Raw genomic sequence first — 14,681 nt, 5'->3', positions numbered from 1 at the left:
AACCATTCCAATGGCTAATCATTCCCAAACATTTCCATACTTCTTAACGAACATCATACAAGACGATTATAATATTAAGCTCAAAGTGTATATAAGCCATTTTCGCATGGCTATCCAAATTTATACAAAACCAAAGGGTCCATGACCAACAACAAAATGGGTAGTCCTATACATGCCATTTCAAAGTTCAACCAAAAGTGTACCAAAGGGGGCTTTGATAGTTTGGGCGACTTCGACTTCAATAATCCCGAGTCCAATAGCTGACGAACCAAAATCTATAAAACAGAGATTCAAAGAACGGAGTAAGCATTTAATGCTTAGTAAGTTTGAGCCATAAAATTAGACACAACTAAAGTGTAGCATTCATATGGCTAAACAGATAATTTCATATGCACAAATTCTCAATATCATACTTACTTCACCTTACCAACCCTTATATTCATACACAAAGATCAACTTAGCCAAAGGCGGTATCTCATTTATCGATCGGCGAATACTAATTGTAAGGGATCAACTAAATCAATGCATATACAAGACATACCTCATTCTTTGGGATTTTACGAGCATATTAATTGAAACTATTACAGCAAGGTCGCTCATTCCCAAGCCAAGTACCTTTGAGATTTAACCGGATATAGCTACTCGCTTAATGCCTTGGGACTTAGCCGGATGTAATAACTCAGAAATGCCTTGGGACTTAGCAGAAACTAGTCACTAGCATAAAATGCCTTGGGACTTAGCCGGTTATCATCCAAATATTCATGCACATATCAATAAATCATGACACATCTATATTTCATTTTCATAATTAGAGTTCAAACACAAGTCACGATTAAGCAATCCCATTTTCTACTCACTAGCCACATACAAACAAGATGGTTTAGTTTGCTTTATGACACGATCTCTATGCACATACGGCTATCCGTCATACGTATAGACTAATTAACTTAACATATAATTCAAGTAGAATCATCATATCACCGTATATTTGTTATGCTCATACGTCATGACTTAATCAAATCGTAAACTAAGTCTCGTTACTCGAAAACTTACCTTGGATGTTGTCGAAGCGATTCGATGGCTATTCGACCACTTTTTCCTTCCCTTTATCGGATTTAGTTCCCCTTTGCTCTTGAGCTTAATTTAACAAATAAATTGATTTAATCATTTGAGCATCGAAAAGAGGAACTCAAAGTACTTAGCCCATATATATACATTAGACATTAAAGTCACATACATATGAAATCATGAATCAACTCAACATATTAACCCACACTCCCTTTTAGCCGATTGTCTAAGCCAAAATAAAAGCATCAATATGCTTGCCTCTAACCGAATACATGCAACACCAATCTTCTTTCTATGGCCGAATATGCATGTCTATGTTGAGGCCGATTGCAACACTTAATACATTCTACAATTATGGTTACTTGTATTGACTAAATACCAATTAGTTTTAAGTTCAAAACTCGCTAATACACATATATACTCTAGAGATCAAATACTAACATTTGCACTTCACCTTACTACCATTTTCATCCAAATAACATGATCAACAACCATGCTTCTCTTCTACTTCCTACCATGGCGAATGCATCAAGACACCATACCACTTAAATTTTGGTCATGGGTTAAACAAAGAACTTAAGGCCTAACTCAAGAATGCTAAAAGAAAATCCACCACCACATGTATCATTACAAAGCTTCACATTTAGCATGCAAATGGCATCAATCACAAATCCTCCTTAGCCGAAACTTAACCCATCTTCATGCCTCATCACCACAACATCAAACATCAACCAAGAAGACAACACCCATGGCCGAATGTCATCTCCATCACATAGTAAAGATCTAAACCATGGGCTAGATAGAACTCAAGCTAACAAATAAAAAAAAAAAAAAAACATGCATGAATCTCATGGAACCACACCAAACATACCTCTTCCTAAAAATCAACCAACCGAACAAGAAGCAAGAAAATCCTTTCTTCTTCCTTTCTCCTTAAAATTTTCGGCCAAAGATGTTCAAGGATGAACACTTTTTTTTTGTTTTCTTTCTTCAATTCACGACAATGGGGGGGCATGGGTGAGACAATTTTTTTTTCATCACTCCTCCCTTTGCATTACTTTAATCCTAACCCCCTTTTTTTTATTCTTTCTAACATAACACACTAACACAACATGTTTACAACATGCTTCCGCCCATAGCATGGCAGGCCACTATGCTTTAATTTTGGGTAATTTGACATGCAAACCCATCATTTTCACAACATGCATTATTAGGCCACTTTACATTTGCCTAGCACATTTCTAAATTTTCTCACATAAGTCCTATTTGATAAAATTCACTTACAATTAACAAAATTAAAACATGAAATTTTCACACATGCATATGTACAAATAATGAGCATCAACTATGACGGTTAATTATTTTTATGACTCGGTTTAGTGGTCCCGAAACCACTTTCCGACTAGGGTCAATTTGGGGCTGTCACAGGGTTCATATTTGGAAAAATACGCATAGGTAAAATTTGTGTATTCTGGTGTTTTATGATACAATATGAGGTTTTAAATTATGTTAGACAACTTGTGCTACTCGGTTTTAAGTGAAAACGAGCAAAAGGGCTTAATCGGTAAAAATACCTAATAGTCATAAGTATATGTTAGAGTGAGAATTTGATGTTGCCATAGAAGGGAAAAGTGATCATCATCTCATAAAACATAAGAATAAGGGATGAAGTTTAATTCCGAGCCTAGGGGCAAAAGTGTAAATATGCAAAAGTTTAGGGCAAAATTGTAATTTTTCCAAAGTTTGAGTTAAGGACTGTTTTGAATAGTATATTAATTAAATAAGTAAAATATGATGTTTTAGATCCTGGAAAACGAGATTTGAACCTAGAATGAGAGAAAAATCAAAATTGGGAAACTTGGTAAAATGGCCGTTTTAATATCAAGGTAAGTTCATATGTATAATAAGCATTAATTTATGCATGTTTCAATGTAAAATTGATATATTTACTATGATCTCCGAGGTGTTGAAAGTATGTAAGTTGGTATGATAATAATACAACAATAATCTTTGTAATTTATATTTGAAAGTTAAATTTAGTGAATTAATTGAATTATGTTAAATTAAATGATTATGGTGCCAAGTTTATGAATTGATTTAAAAATATGTCTATGGTACATGAAGTGCATTGAATTATCATACATAAATGTGATTTCTATGATTATGGATATTATGGGAAATTGTAAGTTCATATGATTTTTAATAAGACAATGTGTAATTTAATGTTATTGCGTTGATATTAAATGAGATGTAAGTTTATATGTACGTAATACATCACTATTACTTGTATTATGATATTTTATAAAAATATTGGAAATATGTTTGTGGATAATTACTTGATTGGTGAAATTGTTGGAAAAGAGAGAAATCCTAGTTAAACCTTCTGAAAGATTGGATGATCTGAGATGGTATGTAGCTCGGTCACATGTATAGTCTTGAGTGCACATCATGTGTACAATAGAGCTACAAGACATTATGATGTAGCTAGGTCGCATGGGTGATACTATGTGTACACCATGTAGACAAGAGAGCTACGGGATATATGTAGCTAGGTCGCATGCATGGTTCCAAGTGAAGGACACCATGTAGACAAGAGAGCTACGAGATAAACTGGCTAGGTCACATGGGTGGTACTAAGCGTTCACCATGTGTACAAGAGAGCCGAACTATATGATGGGTGGAGCTATGTGCTGAAACCACCAAGTATCAAGGATTGATCCGAAGTGTTCAACGGGAGGCTCTCTATGTATTGCTTTGTGAGTTTTGTGATGAATAAGTGCAAGAACTTGGTTATGTGAATGATGTGTTTATTAAGTGACCAGGATGTGGTAAGGTTATAAACAAGTAAGTTATACATGAGGATGATTTTATGGTGACCTTGTGATCATGGGCCTATACTTGTGATGTATGAAATGTGATGAAAATGATTTGTGATATGTATGTTAAAATGAGGTTAATACAAAGAAAGTGTGAAAGAGTCAATTAGCAATAAAACTGTTTTGGACAGTAGCAGTGACGTGATTTTGAAAAATCACCAAAAATAGTATACATTTAATCAGAGACTAAATGAGATATCAAATTAAATCTTAATGAGTCTATTTTCATATAAAAGAAACATAGAAAGCAAAGGAGTTCTATATTTTGTGATATTTATGTTTTTGTGAGACTGATTCGGAATGATTACGTGATCCCCTGTTCTGACTTTGGAAAATCACAAAATTTTGGAGAAAAATAATTAGAGGCTCAAAATTATATTATTAAAATCCATAATGAGTCTATTTTCAACATAAATCAACAAGAACATTATCCGAGTTACATCTTTGTGAGATAATTATTTTTTAGTGAAGAGAGGTTAGAACTGTCAGAAAGTGAAACAGGGGAAATTTTAATGAATAAACTCTACTAATTGGCTAAACCAAAAATTATGAAAATTTTATGTGGAATGATATGTGAGTCTAGTTTTAGGAGAAATTTACAGATCTTAATTTGGAGCTCTGTAGCTCGAATTATAAATAATTAAGTGACTCTGACTCGTGTGGACAGTTTGATGTGAACATTTATTAGTAAATTGTGAAATCGTACTTACAAGAATGCTATATACATTAAGGGTGTGGAATGGAGAGGAGGAGGAGAAAAATAAATATATGTGGAATAGATGGAAACTATGGTATATGAAATATTGATATAATGAAATAAATGATATGTGTTTATAAGAAAACAAAAAGAGAATGTTATGTACCATGACATGTATATATATATATATATATATATGACTAGTCTCAATGTAATGCTTGTTGGGTATGGAATTGAATTGAAATGTTTCAGGCAAACATGTTATTCTCCGCATTTGAATCGTGGTATTTTATAAAGATATGATCTAGCTTTAAATATGAATGCTTGATGATTAAGCTGAAGATATTTGGTAAGATGATAATCTTGGTATAAATGTATAAGTGGTACTATAATAAACAAGGTAAAATGAGTATGAGAGACACATGTATGATGACATACAAAAGCTATGTTTGTGGTTTAATTGAGGATGTTTAATCATTAAATGAATACTATGTTATATGCGTTTGATTTTGTATAAGTGTGTAAGAGATCAAGGTTAACCAAAGCTTGGAAAATAGCCTAGGTATATTCCACATAGGCAGAGACACGACCATGTGTCTCAGCCGTGTATGGAACACAACTTTGGGACACGGGCGTGTGGAGCCTTAAAGCATGAAATTTCCAAGATTTTCATAAGTTCTTGATTTAGTCCCAAACCCTTTCTAAAGTATGTTTTGGGCTCTGTAGACTCAAACAAGGGACTATGTGTAAGAGAATGAACGCTTTGAAATATGAATAAAATTTTATGGCTCGTACTTTAGTTTAGTATTTGTATGTTTGTCTGGTAACGCCTCGTACCTTAGCCCGGCCTCGGATACGGGTAAGGGGTGTTACATTTAGTGGTATCAGAGCAGATTTAGTCGATTCTCGGACTAACATAGCAAGTGTAAGAGTTTAGTTATACATGCCACAAATATGTGATAGTGTGATGTCTCCCGACACTAATAAGGACTATTTTGTTTAAAATGAAATATTCTCCAACCGAGCTACATCTGACCATTTGATAGCGATATTGAAGTATTTGAATAAAGTGTAGCTATGATGTGTTAAACTCGGAAAGGTATGAATAAGAATTCGTGATATATGTATATGTGATAATATGTGAGATGAAAGTTTATATAGTGATATATTTATTCATATTTGTTTGGCCTTCATATCTTTGTTGCATGCTTGACTAAATTAATTAGTAAATGTGATGATTAAGGTTATTCAAAATTCATAGAATGTATGAGTGAGTGCACTTGTTTGAAATGAGATAATTGGAAATTTTATGTAAGACAGGTATGAATAATAAATTGTTTGAAGTGGATAGTATGATTATAATGACATATGTGGATAATGAAAAAAATGTGTCATATAGATATATGTCAGAATCGAATTAGAGACTGTACGACCTTACACCCTTACCGATGAGGTGTATATAACGGAAATTCATGAGAATCATGTTGACTATGTTCCTAAGTGTGGAATCAAAGCGTTTAGTGATAAAATAATTATAGATATGACCAGAGTTTGAGAATGGTTGACAAGTGAAGGACATAGTTAGAGAAATATCAGAGTTTACTGAGTTATCTTGGGATTCAAATTGATGACAGAGTGTTTCTGAAAGTATCGTCTTGAAAACAATTAGTTAGTAATGCTGGAAATTATGAGAAAGATACTAAACCTCACTCCGGTAAGATTTTCGAGGACGAAAATCTCTGAAGGGGGGAGAGTTGTAATAGCCCAAAATTGGGTCTAGTTGGAACGGAGGTTTTGGGACCACAAAATCTGAGATATAAATAATTATTTTATGATTATTTTGAGGTCTATGATATGATTGCATGATTGTGTGAAAATTTCGTGAAGAAATTCTATGCATAAAGTGCTTAAACTGAAGTTAGGGACTAAATTGAATAAGTTGCAAAACTTGCATTCTAGAAGTTTCTAGTGTGAAATTGATTTGAAATATTAATTAGGAGGTCTTAAATAGCAATTTCACCAATTTCTAAGTTATGGAAAAAAATTGGACATGGATGGAATTTTTGGAAAGTTTAGTAGTAAGGGTATTTTGGTCATTTAGGGGTAAAATGAATTAAAATACAAAATTAAAAGCCAATTTTGCTCATCTTCTTCACAATGGACGTGTATACCAAGGAGACTCCATGGCTAGGGTTTTCAAGCTTCCCAAGCTCAATTATAAGTCCGTTCTAACCCCGTTTTCAAGTTCTTTACGTTTTGGAGTCCCATTAATTTGATTTAGCTTATGCTAGCAATAATTCAACCTAGGGTTCATATTTGGAAAAATACGCATAGGTAAAATTTGTGTATTCTGGTGTTTTATGATACAATATGAGGTTTTAAATTATGTTAGACAACTTGTGCTACTCGGTTTTAAGTGAAAACGAGCAAAAGGGCTTAATCGGTAAAAATACCTAATAGTCATAAGTATATGTTAGAGTGAGAATTTGATGTTGCCATAGAAGGGAAAAGTGATCATCATCTCATAAAACATAAGAATAAGGGATGAAGTTTAATTCCCGAGCCTAGGGGCAAAAGTGTAAATATGCAAAAGTTTAGGGGCAAAATTGTAATTTTTCCAAAGTTTGAGTTAAGGACTGTTTTGAATAGTATATTAATTAAATAAGTAAAATATGATGTTTTAGATCCTGGAAAACGAGATTTGAACCTAGAATGAGAGAAAAATCAAAAATTGGGAAACTTGGTAAAATGGCCGTTTTAATATCAAGGTAAGTTCATATGTATAATAAGCATTAATTTATGCATGTTTCAATGTAAAATTGATATATTTACTATGATCTCCGAGGTGTTGAAAGTATGTAAGTTGGTATGATAATAATACAACAATAATGCTGTAATTTATATTTGAAAGTTAAATTTAGTGAATTAATTGAATTATGTTAAATTAAATGATTATGGTGCCAAGTTTATGAATTGATTTAAAAATATGTCTATGGTACATGAAGTGCATTGAATTATCATACATAAATGTGATTTCTATGATTATGGATATTATGGGAAATTGTAAGTTCATATGATTTTTAATAAGACAATGTGTAATTTAATGTTATTGCGTTGATATTAAATGAGATGTAAGTTTATATGTACGTAATACATCACTATTACTTGTATTATGATATTTTATAAAAATTTTGGAAATATATTTGTGGATAATTACTTGATTGGTGAAATTGTTGGAAAAGAGAGAAATCCAGTTGAACCTTGGAAAGATTGGATGATCTGAGATGGTATGTAGCTCGGTCACATGTATAGTGCTGAGTGCACATCATGTGTACAAGAGAGCTACAAGACATTATGATGTAGCTAGGCCGCATGGATGATACTATGTGTACACCATGTAGACAAGAGAGCTACGGGATATATGTAGCTAGGTCGCATGCGTGGTTCCAAGTGAAGGACACCATGTAGACAAGAGAGCTACGAGATAAACTAGCTAGGTCACATGGGTGGTACTAAGCGTTCACCATGTGTACAAGAGAGCCGAACTATATGATGGGTGGAGCTATGTGCTGAAACCACCAAGTATTGAGGATTGATCCGAAGTGTTCAACGGGAGACTCTCTATGTATTGCTTTATGAGTTTTGTGATGAATAAGTGCAGGAACTTGGTTATGTGAATGATATGTTCATTAAGTGACCAAGATGTGGTAAGGTTATAAACAAGTAAGTTATACATAAGGATGATTTTATGGTGACCTTGTGATCATGGGCCTATACTTGTGATGTATGAAATGTGGTGAAAATGATTTGTGATATGTATGTTAAAATGAGGTTAATACAAAGAAAGTGTGAAAGAGTGAATTAGCAATAAAACTGTTTTGGACAGTAGCAGTGACGTGATTTTGAAAAATCACCAAAAATAGCATAAATTGAATAAGAGACTGAATGAGATATCAAATTAAATATTAATGAGTCTATTTTCATATAAAATAAACATATAAAGCAAATGAGTTCTATATTTTGAGATATTTATGTTTTTGTGAGACTGATTCGGAATGATTATGTGATCCCCTGTTCTGACTTTGGAAAATCACAAAAATTTGGAGAAAAATAATTAAAGGCTCAAAATTATATTTTTAAAATCCATAATGAGTCTATTTTCAAGATAAATCAACAAGAACATTATCCGAGTTCTGTACTATGAGATAATTATTTTTTAGTGAAGAGAGGTCAGAACTGTTAGAAAGTGAAACAGGGGAAATTTTAATGAATAAACTGTACTAATTGGCTAAACCAAAAATTATGAAAATTTTATGGTGGAAAGATATATGAGTCTAGTTTCAGGGAAAATTTACAGATCTTAAATTGGAGCTCTTTAGCTCAAATTATAAATAATTAAGTGACTATGACTCGTGTGGATAGTTTGATGTGAACATTTATTAGTAAATTGTGAAATCGTACTTACAAGAATGCTATATACATTAGGGTGTGGAATGGAGAGGAGGAGGAGGAAAATAAATATATGTGGAATACATGGAAACTATGGTATATGAAATATTGATATAATGAAATAAATGATATGTGTTTATAAGAAAACAAAAAGATAATGTTATGTATCATGACATGTACATATATATATATATATGACTAGTCTCAATGTAATGCTTGTTGGGTATGGAATTGAATTGAAATGTTTCAGGCAAACATGTTATTCTGCGCATCTGAATCATGGTATTTTATAAAGATATGATCTAGCTTTAAATATGAATGCTTGATGATTAAGCTGAAGATATTTGGTAAGATGATAATCTTGGTATAAATGTATAAGTGGTACTATAATAAACAAGGTAAAATGAGTATGAGAGACACATGTATGATGACATACAAATGCTATGTTTGTGGTTTAATTGAGGATGTTTAATCATTAAATGAATACCATGTTATATGCTTTTGATTTTGTATAAGTGTGTAAGAGATCAAGGTTGACCAAATCTTGGAAAATAGCCTAGGTATATTCCACACAGGCAGAGACACGACCATGTGTCTCAACCGTGTATGGAACACAACTTTGGGACACGGGCGTGTGGGGCCTTAAAGCATGAAATTTCCAAGATTTTCGTAAGTTCTCAGTTTAGTCCCAAACCCTTTCTAAAGTATGTTTTGGGCTCCGTAGACTCAAATAAGGGACTATGTGTAAGAGAATGAACGCTTTGAAATATGAATAAAATTTTATGGCTCGTATTTTAGTTTAATGTTTGTATGTTTGTCTAGTAACGCCTCGTACCTTAGCCCGGCCTCGGATACGGGTAAGGGGTGTTACAACAGATATTTTGACAGAGTCACCAGATACAGGTATTGTGGCAGAGCCATCAGAACAGATATTTGTGGCAGAGCCACTAGAAACAAATATTTGTGGCAGAGCCACCAGAAATAGATATTTGTGGCAGAGCCACTAGAACGCTTCCTCCATCAATATACCCCATCCCATGCAGCAGATATACATGTCATGGCATACAACAAACAGAATCAGAATATCATGCATCTCAGTCAAAATTAACCCTAGGGGTATAATGGTAATTTTACACCTAGGGGTATAATGGTAATTTTTTTACTTAGGGGTATTTTAGTAAATTTAACTATTTTAGGGTTCACATTCATATTCCAGCCATTAACACATTAACAGAAACACTTATCGAGCGTTTTTATCGAATTAGGCCCGCTGGCCCACTAACCCGTTTTCGGCCCATTAAGCCCAAATATACCGAAGTGCAAGAAATTGCGCACTCTACAATCATATCGCTTTTGATTACCAAAATTAACAACCAAACCATCTCACAAGCACTCGCACGCTCGCAAGTTCACAAAATGCTGGCTTTTCGGCATTTTGACTTTTCGGCTTTTGTCGATCTAGTCTATGAGTGCGTGTCGTTTACACACCTGATTTGCGACAACTGCTACCGAAATCTCCCACGATATCCTACAATTGGTCACTAGACATATGAGATCCAAATTGCAATGGCAACCATCATAAACTTACTTACCATAATCGGCCATCAATACATATGGCCCTACCTTTGCCAAAACTAGTGACTAGATCTCGATCTAGTTGTTCCACTTGTCCAAGCCTTCAACCAGTAGCCTCTAGATCATACTAACACCAAAACAAATCAATTGTTACAACCCTTAGAGCCTTAAGCTCCAATGACAACCTCCCTATGCCTTTAAGGATTTTAGTTTTTCTAAAACCCGAAATAAAGAATAGATCTGAGTACCTACCACAAGTTCTTTCAACCAAAACGATTCCACTTCAGTTTATACTTAGATCTGATGCAGATCTAGCCCTTAAAACACTAGCAGAAATCGAATCTTAGAGATCTAAAGATTCGGCTATATGTCCCTAAAAACTATGGTGTTTTCGGCTTTTGGAACTGTAAAGAGGAAGATGATTTGGTATGGTGATTTTGCAGTGGTATTGCCGACAGGGGTTGAGGTTTAGAGGATGTGAAAATCGGCCAAAAGAGATTAAGAAAATTGGAGGATTTTGGCTAGAAGAAATCGGCACAAGAAACAACTTTCGAAATTTTGGCTTTTATGGCAATCGGCAACAGAGGTTTAGAAAAGAATGGGAATGAAAGAGGAGATGAGTAGAATGGTAGGAATGTTTCAACCACAGAAGAAAAGAAGGAGAAAACAAAATAGAAGAAGAGAGGAAAAGAGAAGGAAGAATTCGGCACTCAGGAGATCTAACTTTGCGTTTTTCGGCTTTTTGCGACACTGAAAAGAGAATAGAATGAAAGTGAAGGCTCTAGGTGGCTAACCCTAATTCGACAAAACAAAAAGAAAATAAAGCTTGCCCTAGTGACCATTCAGACCCACGGCCCAACCTTCCTAAAGCCCTAGCCGAATTTCCCCTTAAGCTCTATCACATGCCCGACACATGCACACAACAAAAAAATAAAAGTAACAACACGCTTTCATTGTGACTTGCACTCTGGCTCCCCCTAAACATCCACACGTCACTCCCTAAACACCTAGGTGGCACCACTTGCCACTTTACCACAGATCTTTTTGTGTCCTATTTTACCACCTCAGTCTTAGAATCCCAATTCGCCAACTCCCTCTCTCTCCAAAACTAAAAATTCAGGAATTGCCTCGAATTAAATTTACTCTTGGGCCTTTTAAAGGCCCACTAACATACTCAGACTCACACCAGATAGTCAAAACACAGTATTTCTAAAATTTATTGGAAATTATAGAAATCCCGAAAATCTCGAAAATTGGGGCGTTACAAGGGAGATGATGAATAGTGAGGGGTTAATATAGATTTTGGGACACACGGCAGTGGGGCACATTCGTTTACCCTAATTTTGTCCCGTGTGTCTTGAACGCCCATACTAAATTGATAGATTCACCCACAAGTTCAAGGCACGGGCGTGTCGCACGCCTGTGTTGTTTTGGTAGTTTCACCCACGACCTTATCCCACAGCCGTGGCGACTTATCGCATTCCGTGTTGGGGAAAAATTTTTACCTCTTTTCACTCGGCCGTAGTGCACGGCCTACGCACGCTCATGTTCCTGATTGTGTGGATGGGAAAACCCTGTGTTTCAAGACTCAATTAGTAGGTTAGATGTGAAAAACTAGAACTTAAATAAATAATTACTGTTACTGCTCGAGTTGCCTCCCAGAAGCGTTTATTTATAGTCTTAAGCTACCCTTACCTCTCTTCTGCATGGTCAAGGTGGTGCGAGGAGTTTACACTCCTCATCCCTGCTATCAACATAAGGTTTAAGATGAGTATTGTTTACCTTAAATGTGTCGAATTTGGGATGAATTACCTCGACTGTACCATATGGGAAAATACTGAGTACCGTAAGAGGAATTTCTTCATTAGGTTTAGAAGTGGTAATGCGAGGATCTGCTGCATCTAGTAGTACTTTGTCTCCAACTTTACGTTGATTTGGTAAGGTATTGAGCTTGTCCTGGCTCGGTTTCAGTTTATCGGGTGTTCTTAGTTTCTGTGTCCGCCATTCATCTAGCTTCCCGATTTGTAGCCTTCGTTCTTCATAGATAGGTCCTTTGTTGTTGTTTGAACATGGCTCATATGCGTTCTTCGAACCTATTTCTTGTATAGAGGGTTTCACCACATGATCAGTACTAGTAGAATGATTTATACAACCGCCTTCAATTTTTGATGTGTTACTCATATTACGATCTTGAAGGGTGACTGTTTCATCTCCCACACGAAGTGTGAGTTCACCTATACGAACATCAATAATGGTTCTATCAGTCGCTAAAAAAGGTCGTCCTAAAATCAATGGTGCGCTACTATCCTCTTCCATGTCTAGAACAACAAAGTCTATTGGGTATACAAATTTATCGATCTTAACAAGAACATCTTCAATGATACCCCTAGGAAATCTAATGGTTTTATTAGCCAATTGAATGGTTTGGGCTCCCCAAGACCTAGCTGTTTAAACATTTTATAAGGCATAACATTAATCCTTGGGTAGCTTATTTTGTAATATGGCTGAGCAAACTGCATTCAACTCCACATGCGACACCTCATCCAACTTTCGTTTATTTGTTAAAAGCTCCTTTAAAAATTTGACTATGTTTGGCATCTGCGAAAGAGCTTCAATAAATGGTAAGTTAATATGTAACTTTTTTAATAATTTAAGGAATTTATCGAATTGTTCTTCTGTGTGGTCTTTCCTTGTCGCGTTTAGCTATGGCACACGTGGTTTGTACTCTTTACTTACTGGTTTCTGGTCATTGTGGTCCACCTCACCTTTATCTTGACTTACCATAATGCCTTGCTTCGGTTCTGGTGCTGGCTCAACTAACCCTTCCTTGTCATGAGTGGTATTCACATTGAGCTATTCCCTTGGGTTAGATTCCGTGTTACTCAGCAGGCTACCTTGTGGTCATTCAAAAATTAGTTTGGCGAGTTGGCCTATCCGAGTTTCGAGCCCTTGGATTGACACTTGTTGATTTTTAAGGGCTATCTCGGTATTCTAAAAATGAGTTTCTAACACCGCGATGAATTTTGTTAACATCTCCTCAAGGTTTGGCTTTTTCTCTTGTTGGTAAGGTGGTTGTTAAAAACCCGGAGGATGTTGTGGCTTTTGATTTCCTTGACCGCCCTATGAGAAATTGGGATGGTTCCTCCAACCTGCATTATAAGTGTTACTATACGGGTTATTTTGGGGTCTAGAGTTATTCTTACCCATATATTGGACTTGTTCCTCCTCGATGCTAGGGTTGAAGGGTTGATATTCTGTGCATCCTCCTCCTCCATTGGAATCGCACCTTATCACTAGATGAACCTGAGTAGAACCACACAAACCGTCAATCTTTTTATTTAAGAGTTCTACTTGGTTAGATAGCATAGTAACCGCATCGAGGTTGAAAACACTAATTGCTTTTGTCGGCTTTGTCCTCATAACTTGCCATTGATAGTTATTCAGTGACATCTCCTCAATAAATTCATAAGCTGCCTCAGGTGTTTTATTATTGATAGTTCCACTAGCGGCTACGTCAATCATTTGCTGAGTTGAAGGATTCAGGCCATTGTGAAACGTTTGAACCTGTAGCCAGAGTGGTAACCCATGGTGAGGGCATCTTTGGAAAAGGTCCTTGTATCTCTCCCATGCAGCGTAGAGTGTTTCTAGATCCATCTGCACAAAAGAGGAGATATAATTACGTAATTTGGCTATTTTAACCGGCGGAAAATATTTTAATAAAAACTTTTTGGTCATTTGTTTCCAAGTACTGATTGATCCTTGTGGCAACAGTTCAACCACTGTTTAGCCTTATTCCTCAACAAAAAGGGAAACAACCGAAGGCAAATGGAGTCATCAGAAATGCCATTAATTTTAAATGTATCGCAAAACTCTAGGAAATTTGCCAAGTGAGCATTGGGATCTTCATCCTGCAAATCATCAAACTGAACAAACTGTTGGATCATTTGAATTGTGTTAGGTTTTAGTTCAAAAGTATTTGCAGCAACAGCAGGCCTAACTATGTTTGATTCAGTTCC

The 14,681-nt window shown here is 35.3% G+C and overlaps 1 non-coding gene across 1 annotated transcript; it reads left to right on the top strand.

Annotated features, from left to right (window-relative positions):
- Positions 1-14,245: 14,245 nt before the first annotated feature.
- On the top strand, positions 14,246-14,352 carry LOC128285760 (small nucleolar RNA R71). The gene has a single exon (XR_008276310.1). It is a non-coding gene; the product is annotated as a small nucleolar RNA R71 (small nucleolar RNA).
- Positions 14,353-14,681: the final 329 nt, after the last annotated feature.

The sequence above is a fragment of the Gossypium arboreum genome, chromosome 12 (genome assembly GCF_025698485.1).
Source record: "Gossypium arboreum isolate Shixiya-1 chromosome 12, ASM2569848v2, whole genome shotgun sequence".
In the NCBI taxonomy this organism is placed as follows: domain Eukaryota; kingdom Viridiplantae; phylum Streptophyta; class Magnoliopsida; order Malvales; family Malvaceae; genus Gossypium; species Gossypium arboreum.
This window is presented reverse-complemented; position numbering and strand designations above follow the sequence as displayed.